Genomic DNA, 12,202 nt, shown 5'->3' on the forward strand with positions numbered 1-12,202 from the left:
TAGATAGATAGATAGATAGATAGATAGAAATGCTTTACTAAAGAGTTAATTAGTGAGATTCAGTGTGGTTTTGCACAAGTCTCTTGTATATTTTTCACATTAAAACACAATATTTTCACCTTTTTGTTTTACAGTGTAGACAGTTATCACGTGATGTGCACAAGGGGAAAGGCTTCGGCTCCAAAACTAAGCTAATATGTAAGTTTCTTAAAGTGTAATACCACTGACATCCACCAGATAAATAAAATAATAATTAAACCAAAGTTAGATAAGATGTCCACCTGAAATAACAGCGTAAATAGCAATAAAATAAGGGTAATTCAAGAAAAAATTCATGATCAGCTGATTCTATATTTATGTCTTTTAACTGTATCTATTTGACAATTCATTAACAGACAAAGCAAAAGGGAGAATTGCTGAAAGTCAACTGTCAACTGATAAACAATTGAAGTTCACTCATTCATTCAACCTTTATTTCATCCTTGAGGAGCCATTAGGACATGCTCTGATTTGCAGTCACATCAAAACAGAATAAATTTAATAATAAATGACAAAAAAAGCAAATGAACAGAGCATAACTTGGAATACGGACCAGGGGAGGCAACCATAGAAGAACATACCCTCATATCTGCAGTTTCCAGACAGCCCATGTATGACATTTTCACTTTAAAACTAGACATTTTCACCTTTTTGTTTTACAGTGTAGACAGTTATCATATAATGTGTACAAGGGGAAAGGCTTTGGCTCCAAAACTAAGCTAATATGTAAGTTTCTAAAAGTGTAATACCACTGACAGCCACTAGATAAATAAAATAATAATAAAACCAAAGTTAGATAAGATATCCACCTGAAATAACAGCATAATAGCAGTAAAATTTGGGTAATAAAAAAAAAAAAAAAATCATGATCAACTACAGTTATGTCTTTTAACTGTATTTATTTGACAATTCATTAACAGACAAAGCAAAAAGGAGAATTGCTGAATGTCAACTGACAAACTATTGAAGTTCACTCATTCATTCAACCTTTATTTCATCCTTGAGGAGCCATTAGGACATGCTCTGATTTGCAGTCACATCAAAATAGAATAAATTTAAAAATAAATGACAAAAAAAGCAAATGAACAGAGCATAACATGGAATATGACCCAGGGATACCGCCATAGAAGAACATACCCTCATATCTGCAGCTTCCAGACAGCCCATGTATGACAGCTCTCACAAACCCACAGGAACAAAATGAGGACATTAGGATTAATATTATGCAGCTTTTTTTTTATTAGGCAAGAAGCATTAGCATTAAAGAGGCAGATGGCTGCAACACCTTCGCCCCTCCAGGTGCCCCCGACACCTCCTTCATTGCAGATGGTCGCTGCAGCTCCCCCATTTCAGACACTTATCACCTCTTCTCCATCCCAGCATTCCCTCTGTTTCAGCAGCTCCTGGCCCGCCTCCACCACACATACCCAAGCACGATTAGCACCTACTCCTCACAAGCACCTCCTGCGCCTCCAGGCTGTCTAACCCTTGACACTATGCTGCTCCAGATCCACATGACCTTCTTCAGGCTCAGTGTTGGTGCAGTAGATTCTTGATTCCTGGTCCCTGTCTTCACCTGAATGTTCACTTTTTGATCATCTAACACCCTCCAGAGCAGATCTATCCTTGTCATCACCATCTCAATGCTCTTCATCTGGCTCCTGACCCTCCGATCATCCATCCTCCTGGTTTTTTATACGCCATCCCAACCCTCTGTCCTCCAAAACGCCCTTATCTTTGTCCTCCTAGTCCACCTGACTCAAAAAGAGTCCTGTATCAGACCTTCCTGGTTTATTTTCTTCTTCAGGTTTTAATTAAAAATGTACTGTTTGACTAAATCAGCTTTTGTTAGAGCCAATGATGGATGAACTTTTATCAGGTCTAATTTTATTCCTTATTTTATCACATGAATCAAATATGTTGAACTACATTCTCTAAGGGAAAAAGCCACATTTTTACATATTTCTTTTACTCACTCTGTGCTGTAAAGTATAACTATCAATGTTCTTTCTTCACAGATATTAAGAGGCATGCTGCTCTGGCGCCATCTGTTGGCGATTAGATGATAATGAAAAGAAAACACCAAGTTGAAGCTTTTCACTGATCACCCATACCACCAGTAAGACACCACTGACAGCCAAAGTGGTACTGACTGTTTATTATTTGACCTATAAAGACCCAAATATCCTCTGTCGACCAAAATCATCTGCTGATCTAAACTGTTTAATACCTGTTGATCCACTAATTCTATCAATACATGTAAATAACTGGTGTAAAATACAGTTTGTCATCTTTTCATGGCCATCAGATATGACCCATTTGGACGTTCAGAGGCTCTGTAGTTACCGTGGAAACACTGTCATCTTCTACAACATTGATTCACCAGTAAAACCCATGGAGTTGGATCAGTGACAGTTGATGCAGACACTTGGTTTACTGATATCATGCTGAAAAAGTAAATTTCAGATTTCAGATAAATAAACTTCAACTTTAATCTGAGCTTTTATCAACATTCTACATGATCAGTAAATTAAATATAACAAAACACTTGATTTTCACTGACAATTCACAAAATACAGAGGATAATATTACTGTAAGTGGTGACAAATGACTTAAGAAAGGTTAGAGAGAAAAAATCATTTGGGAACCACCACAAAAGTCACACTGGGTCTTTATGGGTTAAAAATGCTATAACAATTGTTAAAAATATAAAAATATAGATAAGTGAGTTAATGACTCTGTAGCATTTTTGCAAATATTACAGTGATTTACATAATGATAACCACAGTAAGATATATATACATATATATATTAAAAAAATCTTTGTAATGGACAAATATATCAAACATAATAAAAAAAAAAAAAAAGGGAATAAAAGGCAATAAATGATAGGAATAATTTTATAATAAAACTAAAGTTAGACAAGATATCCACCTGAAAAGTTGTTTTTAGTACAACAGCACAAAAAGTCATTTAACTGTGGAACTGTTTATGTTATTCTACTAAATGTGCTTCTCTGTCCAAACACAACACTGTGGATAAGGTGATTAACATTATCTACAATAAACTAGAGTCTAGACATCATTTTCCTCTCTGCTCCAGTTCCCAGAGTGTCAGGATAATGTGTGTAGACAAAATAAACATTATGATACACATGATGAGTGACGAGAGTGAACTGAACAGGATAATTCTTCAGTGTCTCATAAATAGTGTCTGATTAAGGCCTATTTTTTTTTTTTTTTTGTAATTTTTTTATTGATTGTCAGTCACATAATGCACCCATGGGTTTAAAAGATACAAAAAACACACCGGCATTGGTCAAAACATTCCCTAAAATCACTGCTGTGTCTTGGCAAATAAAATTTACAACATGAAAAATTCTCATCTTGAAGGAGGTTTATATCATCTATAAAAGGAAAAAGAGGTGTTTTACTAAATAGTACATCCTTTGTATGTTGTTGTAAACTGGATAATAAAACAAAAAATAACCTTCACTCTTAGTTTCACCTCACATAACAAACACACACTATCCTCCATTTAAAGAACTGCACTGATGGTCAAATATTAAACATATCTGATGGCCCATGTTTTAATGTAGGGGTTTTCCTTCCCTCAGTCGGACACTTTACACTCATTGTAAACAATAGGTTTATTTAATAATCTCTTCTCAGTTTCTTATTTTCCTTATATTTCTTCTTTCTTCCTGTTCCTTAACCCTTTATAGGGCACTCATAGAAATACTCTGAAATTCAAAAATTCAACCTTACTGTGATTTTGGAGGACATATTCAAAAATTTCTACTGTTATGTAGAAAATCAAGCTCAATGAAATTACCATATTTGGTTCCTTACCTGTAAGTGGCAAAAAAAATCCAAGAAGTATATATATATATATATATATATATATATATATATATATATATATATATATATATATATATATATATATATATGTATACAAGAAAAACACATGTAAGGTGAAAAGAACATCACTTTTAGAACATTAGATCAACTTAAGTGCAGATCCAGACCCCTGTCCACATCCACATGATCCCTTTGAACATCATTCCTTACATTAGTACCATTACTTCATGGTACCTAACAAAGCAGGTACACTCATTGTTCATGCAGATCCTGTAGACCACACTGGACCTAAGACTGTTGACTCACTGTCCTCAAATGTCCTCTATCTATCTATCTATCTATCTATCTATCTATCTATCTATCTATCTATCTATCTATCTATCTATCTATCTATCTATCTATCTATCTATCTATCTATCTATCTATCTATCTATCTATCTATCTATCTATCTATCTATCTATCTATCTATCTATCTATCTATCTATCTATCTATCTATCTATCTATCTATCTGTCTGTCTGTCTGTCTGTCTGTCTGTCTGTTTTTTTTATTTTCTCATTTTGCTTCTAAACAGAACAAAGCTGCTAAAAGGATTTTCATTGTTACTGGGGCAGTGACAATGAAGATCTATTCTATTCTATTCTATTCTATTCTATTCTATTCTATTCTATTCTATTCTATTCTATTCTATTCTATTCTATTCTATAACCCTATATGGACTGTAAACGGTCAATCTCAGTGTTAGTTAATGCTTACCTTGTGTGTGTGATGCCCAGTTAAAAGCACAGTTCTCTTTGATTTATTGCTGTAATTACTCATGTGCCAAAACTTCAGTGCCAGTTTAATTCCACCCTTTGCATCAGCAGTATATAACTGCAGGTGTCAGCTCTTCCTGTGTTTTATTTGTGTCATGTATTGGCAGAGGCACGAGCATATGAGTGTTATGAGGTGAATGAATGCGACTCCTGTTGCCGAGGATATGAGTTGTAGATAAAAATGCTGCTGCTCTGAGGGTCGGTGTGAACTCCAGTTATCTCTGGCATCTCAACGCTGACATCTGACTGCACCAGCTGTCACAGTACAAACAGGTCTATTCTCCAGTTTCCCAGGGGCTTTAAATGCCTCATCCTGTCAATTCAGCAGCAACCCCCCCCCCCCCCCCACACACACACACACACACACACACACAATTTAGATTTGAGCTCAAAACCATCTGCTTTTATGAATGACAGTCAATCAGGTGATGTTATGACAGTACATTTCACATCCGGAAGTTCTGAATCACAAGGTGTTGAAGGACTTTGGCCACTAGATATTGCTGTGTCTTGTGAGAGTATTATGAGAGATGCTTCTAAACCACAGGTCGACAAGAGGCTCAGAGATGCACAGGTGAATTTTCTGCAGGTACGTGCATCTGGTTTATCTTTATTTCACAAGCAGAACAGCAGAAATTTAATAGCACTGATGATACATGACTGGGATGCATTTAATGTCTGGAAAGACTTACATTTTGAAGCTATTTGACATGTGTTTTATTTCAGAAGTTTTATTTTTCAGATGTTTTATTTCAGAAGATGTAAATTGTTTCTTTCTTCTCTGATTTTCTTCATTTTCTAACTGTCTTTTTTGCAGCAGTGTGAGTTTATTTGTACAAAAACAGACAGTTGTGACTAACAGTGTAAATGTGTGTGGTTTCTTAGTGAAGTTCACAAACATTAACAGGGTCATATGACTGCCAGTGTGACAACCTGTTATATAATAACTGGGGGAAGTTTGGGCTTATGCTCGTGTATAAGAGAGCATTTTATTTAGAATTCGTCATAGATTTCTTTTTCTTTTTCACATAAATACATCTTTTTATTGGATTTTCATACACATGGTAATATCTAACATGTACACTATTTCCAAGTGTTCTAGTTGAAAGGTAATAGACAGTTGTCTTTATACAATGTATTTTGAGAACAACAATTTTAGTGTAAATGGCTTCTATGAATGAACTATAATAAGCCATCATCCCATCCCACACACAATTGAAAGAAAAAACAGAATAAAACGAAACACAAAAACAAAAGAAAACAAAACAAAGAGACCACTGCTGGATTTACAATAAAATAAATGAAATTAAAATAGGTAATTAAAACAAACTAGCAGATGGGGGGTGTCATGGATTTCTAATTAAAAAAGATGCTCTAAATGCAACAATAAACTGATATGATATTCACTCACTGATATTCAGCAAAAGTCATATATATTCGGATTTACTTTCTTTTACTGGTTTTAACTTGTGTCTTATATCATTTTACACTGTTCCTTTTCCATTTAAACTTCCTTTTCTTACTTTACAAAATAATTATATCACAATAAACAATACAGGTTGGTTTACAGTCTTAAGAATTTGCATTTATTTCTGGTTTTAACCCTTTTCTGTTGAATTATGTGAAATGTTCTGTTGAATTTTCATGTACTTTCCACACATTAACTCCTGTAGAACTTTACACTTTGTCCAGATCATTATGTTGTTCAAGTTGTTCTTCCTTTTTTAGTTTCATATACATTAATCCTGACCCTTTAAAAGTCCTGATATGAGACCTTTTGACATTGTTGACCTCTATTATTACTGTCTCCTTATCATAGCTGCTGTTAAAGAGTCCATTATGGAGGCTCTGGGTCTGAGGAGGACCCAGTCCTTGAAGAATCTCTCTGGGGTTAAGGAGAGGTCATGGGTCATGCCGTCTTTCAGGGACAGGAAGTCAGTGTCTCAGCTGGTGCAACAGTAAGTTCAGCACATGCAGTGGAACGTAACTATTTACATAAGTGATGCATTTGAGGTTCTTCTATTATTCGATTTATGCAGCTTTATATTTTAACTCCACTACATCTCAGAGGAAATATTGCACTTTCTACTCTATGACATTTGTACTTTTCAGATGATAATTTTACACAATAGAACCTTGAAAATCCAACATTTTGTCTGTGTAGTATAGATGTTATACACTCTCAGCAGCAGGGGGAAGTCTGGTACCAGAACACCTAGGACCAGTGGTAGAGGAAGAACTGAAGCTTGGTACTGAAGAAAAAGTACAAATATCCTGCAAAATATATTGTCAGTTAAAAGTAGAAGTACTACATCAACAGTCTTACTTAAGTAAAAGTACACAGTAAAAACAGAGTGTCAATTTAACTCTTACAGAGTTGAATTTAACTCCATTTCAGATAACATTTGGTCCCACTCAAAATCAGAGTAAAATCTACTTTATGGCCAGTGAAAAATTTTCAGAGTTAATTAGTCAAAATTAGTGATGAAATGTGTAAAAAAATATTTAACACTGTAGTATTTTCACACTGTGAAGAGTAAAATGACTCCACTTTATAGAGTTATTTTTACTCCAAACTTAGTTTAAAAATGACTCTATAAAGTTTTAATATTTATTCCTCTGCAGTGTTATTTCCCTCATCAGTTTTCACCCTATGCTGATGTTGAAATAGTGGAGAATTGCAGGAGCTCCCATGTTGAAGGTCGTGAAGGATATTTGTTTGCGCTATGGATTTTAATCAGTAAAGAACTTGCTTTTCTTTAGATAGCGTAAAATCCTCCCTTCTGCCTACAAGTTTGACTAATGGTGTCACATTAATAAAAAAAAATATATATATATATATATATACAAAAGGCCAATAAACATTGTAAAACAGACATATTAACCTAAGTAAACATTAATATAACCCCCACCCACCCACCCGAACCCTTGCACATAAAATAGAACACAATGAGTAACCCACAATGCAATGTGGCAGACTGGCCCTAATCATCACTCTGTATCTGTAGAGTTGAATTTTACACTGCATCTGTGCAGAACTTTACACTGACTTTTAACTCTGCTGTAAGAGCTGGTTTACTCTCCATAGAGCTATAAATACTCTACCTAGGTTAAAATTGCTTGACTCTGAAATACTGACACTGCATTTTTTACTCTATACTAAATATTCACTTTTAAATTTACTTTAAAGTTTGTTTGTTTTTTTTTCTTTAGTATTAATGCAATGGGTTATCTCAGTGACATGTCTTAAGGCATTTCTGGTTTTTCATGTTATTCATGTTTTTAATGAAACTCTGTAGACGTAAACATGATTATAATGCAATTTTACTTCTATCCACTGTTATTACACTAGTCAACATTTGCTAGGGATCAGGACTATAACTTTGCTATATTCGGGGGTGTAATTCTGGAAACTAGACAGTTTATTTTCCCAGTGGAGTACAGCCTGCGGATGCGGATGGTGGCCACACACATTGACATCACACCGTATGTATTTCAGAACATTCTGAGTGGTTTCAGTGAAAACAAAATTGGAAGATTAATTGTTGTGAACTCTAATTTCTAGGGTTGTATCACCCTTTTGCCTGAAAGTGCAATAAAAATTTATGTTTTTTTACCTTTTGGTCCATTTTTCTTTACATGACTAGCCAAAGTACACACATAATATATGAAGTCACCCGAAATATTATACAACATCAATTATTGTGCAAATATAAAACTGATCCCTAGCAAATGTTGACTAGTATATTTTACTGGTCCAGCCCACCTCAGGTCATATTGGGCTGAATGTGGCCCCCAACACCCCTGATCCACATTGTGTTTTTTGCAGAATTTTATAGCATAAAATTGATAACCTTGTCCACACTTGTATTAAAACAGTTATCAAAGCTGTTCTGACCTGAGGAGTTTGGAGAAAGTGGATCATAAATTCCAGGTAATGCATCTTTTCTTATGTTTTAATGAAAATAAAAGTAAAGTCAGAATAAGACACACATAAAGAGGTAAATCTGTGCACCCAGGCGTCTGAGAGCTGTGTGGACGGCAGATGGAGGAGGATGGAGGTCAGGGACAGTATGGGCCCCCTGGGACCTGGACCCAGTCTGGGTCTGTACAGGAGCCAGTCCATGGACTTCCTGCCCCAGCGAGACACTTCAGGGACCAGAGCTCTGCGTGCCCTGTTTGAGTCCAAAGCCTCAGTGAAGAGCTCCTTCAGTAGCTCTGGGCCCCACACAGAATCTGAATCAGGTGATAAGACAGGAGGACACTGCCCCCTGCAGGACTGGAGACGCCACAGCAGCCCTTTAAAGGACACAACCCGTCAGGTACAGGACAATATATAGGACTTTATATTGAGATACATTTTTCAGTGTCTATTCTATATTGTCTTTGGGGTTTGTTTCCACATCATTTTAATCAATGCTGATTTTTTAGTTATTTATTTTTTTTAATCATTGTAATTGTACTAAAAGTTTCTGCCTCTAGATTTCTGAGATTAGAAAAATCAGCCTTTAAGTGTAAATCAAACATTGATTTGACATTTATAGTGGCATGAACATTTTTATCATGGTGATATTTCAAATCCATAAAAATGGGAAGCCCGTAAATAAATGATATCCATCAAATAAAGCATATTACCTACATACTAAAGCTCCAAAAACTCACTTTTATTAAACATGATAGTCCTGTCATGGCTTTAATGATGCAGTGAATACACACAATCAACTTTACATCAGCTATCCTACTGGTTACACTGTTCATCAACTTATTGATATATTTATTTATTTTTATTAATATATGTGCATGAATGTGTTTCTTGCATTTTACTTATTGTTGAATGTCAGATAGGACTATTTGTACTGATATCTATATATATTTTATTGTGTTTTCTTAAGAGATGGGCATGTATTTTATTAATTTATGCATTGATGCATCATGTATAGGATATAGGATAGGAACTATATGGAAAAAAGACAAGAAAATAACATCATAGAAGTTTTTATATTTATGTGGGAAAGTGTCAAATGTCATTAAATTTAGTCAGTTTTATTTTCTACAGTGTTGTTAAATCAGCAGATAGTAAAATGTGTCTAAAGATCTTCTTGCTCCATCTCAAACCACATACTATTGTTTCACAGGGAAACATTCAGGTGAAAGAAGTGAAGACCATGAATGGGTTCCCAGAGTCCTACAGCAGCAGATTCAGATCCAGATCCAGATCCTCATATGGTAAGCAGTGAGTTTCATGTCTCTGGGATGCGATTGGTCAGAGCGACTGGCGAAGTTTCCTCAAAAGCATGAGGTCACTGCTGTATTTAGACACCGCAGGTCACAAGGAGTTTAGGATCAACAAACAGTGAACTTAACAAAGATAATAACATCATGTTATAACTTTATACCTTCATAAGCCTCATAATGAAGTCACCTGAGTAGAAGAAACGGTGCCATTTCAGCATCAAACTCCAGCCTTTTCATTGAAGTTTTTTCTCAGTGATAGACTTTGGAACTTGAATGGCAAATATTAGAAAATTAACACAAATTCAGAGGGAGAGAATAGGTTAAATACATTACATTTAATACTTTTACTCCATTAACCCATAAAGACCCAGAGCTACTTTTGTGGCAGCTCCCAAGTGAATTTTTCTCTTTAACTTTTCTTAAGTGATTTATCTCCATTTATTATAATATTATCCTCTGTATTTTGCAACTTTTCAGTGAAAATCATGCATTTTCCTACATTTAATTCACTAAGAAGGTCAGATTGAAGTTGATAGTTATTACAACAGAGACTGAGAAAACTGAAAAAAAACCAACTGACTTTTCCAGCAAATATATTATTAACTGAACATAAACTCACTGTGTCTATTCAGTCACTGATCCAACTCTATGGGTTTTTTTTTTACTGGTGAATCAATGTTGTCGAAGATGATGGTGTTTCCACGGTAACTATGGAGCCTCTGAATGTCCAAATGGGTCATATCTGATGACTATAAGAAGATGACAAACTGCATTTTACACCAATTATTTACATGTAATGATCGGATTAATGGATCAACAGGTATTAAACAGTTTAGATCAGTAGATACTTTTGGTCGCCTGTGGATGTTTGGGATGTTCAATCACATTTATTCTATTTATTTAACATTAATGTATGTGTTTAATGTGATTCTTTCATTTGTGACAAGGTGATAAAACACACCGATGTCAAATAAATCAAAGTTTCCATTGAGTAAAAGTATTACAAGTGCGACTGTGTGAATCCCGACAGAGCTGAGTAAACAGTCACCTCTGTTCTTTGGCAGTTGTGGGGAAGCAGCTAAATAAAGACGAGGATGTAGAGGAGTAAATGCATAACTATGCGTTCTGCACACACGCTTAAGATAGGAGCGAGGCTGGACTCAGACCTTGACCCTGTGATCCGTGCCTCTTCATGTCCTGGAACTGATCCGGGTGCAGCCTGTCGTGGTCGGAGCTCTGATACCGTGACGTGTCTGTTACTGACTGAGACTCACACTGGAATCTGACTGGACTCATCAGGTTTCTGAAAACTCCTGGCATGAGCTGTGAGTGTGTTTAGGGAACTGTTTCACCAACTATTTTACAAACCATCATCATCCAGTCAGACCTTAGGCTTTTTTCTTTCCACAAAATTAAAACATTACATTATAATATTGCCTTGAATAAATAAACTAAACATTTTGAAGAGACATAGCCCCTTACATATGTGTAACTGCAAATTAAAAAGCTTTGTGAGACAATATGAAGCAAAAAACTGAAATGAAATATTTAATAATCTGTAAAGTAAATAAGTATAATAGTAGAGTAATCTGTATGTAAAGTAATGACAGTGAAAATGAGTATATGACTCAGTAATCAACATTTAAAGTAAGAATACTGGATGTTAAAAAGGCTGAAATCTGCAGAAAAGTGTGGTGGTTCAATATTTATTTCCAAAGCTGTATATATTAAATAAGACTATTATTTTATTCATTTTCAGTCACTATAACAAACACATTTACACATAATATATGCAGTTTAAAAACTTTATAAATGACACAATTGTTTTTTTGTTTTGTTTTTTTTTTTACCAGATATTAATCTTTAAACAAGACAATGGAAGAAATTCTGAGTGAAAAAAACATAAAATAAAATAATAATAATAATAATAATAATAATAATAATAATAATAATACCTTTATTGATATAGAAAATTCCATACTAACATAAAGATCACAAAGAGCTTGCGATAATAATATTAAAACATACATACCATGATATTTTATCCACTTCCTCTAGTGGTCACATACATTTACAGTGACATGAATATAGTGAATACATTTATTTCATATCCCTATATTAACATCTATTTCAGACTATCATAAATATTAATTCTCTGCACTCTAACGATATTTTTTGCTTATTAAAAATATATATATATTTGAAAGTGGAAATACTACATATTGCTCCTTTAATAATAGATCTGATCAT

Source organism: Sphaeramia orbicularis, chromosome 17 (genome assembly GCF_902148855.1).
Source record: "Sphaeramia orbicularis chromosome 17, fSphaOr1.1, whole genome shotgun sequence".
In the NCBI taxonomy this organism is placed as follows: Eukaryota; Metazoa; Chordata; class Actinopteri; order Kurtiformes; family Apogonidae; genus Sphaeramia; species Sphaeramia orbicularis.